Source organism: Galeopterus variegatus, unplaced genomic scaffold, assembly GCF_000696425.1.
Source record: "Galeopterus variegatus unplaced genomic scaffold, G_variegatus-3.0.2 Scaffold14648, whole genome shotgun sequence".
NCBI lineage: Eukaryota > Metazoa > Chordata > Mammalia > Dermoptera > Cynocephalidae > Galeopterus > Galeopterus variegatus.
Window position 1 is genome coordinate 1 of NW_007740759.1, and position 774 is coordinate 774.

Below are 774 nucleotides of genomic sequence, written 5' to 3' on the forward strand. Positions count from 1 at the left end.
TTTCCATTCATTCACATCCTCTTTTTCTGCAGTGTTCTGTAGAAGGCGCCCTTCACCTGATTGTTCCTCAGACTGTAGATGAGTGGGTTCAGCAATGGATTGAAGACGCTGTAAAATAGGGGGAGGACTTTCTGCTGCTCCTGTCACTGACTGTTGTCTGGGACCAAGTAAACCATCATGGCTATGCCAATGTAGAGTCCAACCACACAGAGGTGGGAAGAACATGTGGAAAAAGCTTTCTTGGAGCACTCTTTTGCCTGGATCTTCAGGATGGCCCAGAGGATGCGCATGTAGTGGGTAGTATTAAGGAAAGGGGTCCAACTAAGACAAACACACCAGCAGCAAAGAGAAAAATTTCATTGTTCCTGGTGTCAGCACGGGCCAGTTTGAGGACAGATAGGGTGTCACAGAAGAAGTGGTTCACTTCCTGAGGTCCACAGAATGTCAACCTAAGAAAAGAGAATTAGACTTACTATGACCAGGGAAGATCCATATGCCCAGGAAGTGACAGCCAGGACCACGCACACTCTCCAATTCATGATGACAGTGTATTGAAGCAGGTGGCAGATCACCACAAATCTGTCATAGAACATCAGCACCAAAACCATGCACTCTGTAGAAGCTATAGTCAAACCCAAATTCATCTGAATAAAGCAGGAGACAAAGGACATAGTTTTTTTGTGTGTCACTACTTTTCCAACATGCTAGGTAAGTTGCTGGAAGCATAGGAAATGTCAATTATGGCCAGGTGTGAAAGGAAGAAGTACATGGGGG

General features: G+C 45.5%; 1 pseudogene; it reads right to left on the reverse strand.

Annotated features, from left to right (window-relative positions):
- Positions 1–11: 11 nt before the first annotated feature.
- Positions 12–769, reverse strand: LOC103582019 (annotated as a pseudogene).
- Between the last annotated feature and the right edge of the window lie 5 nt (positions 770–774).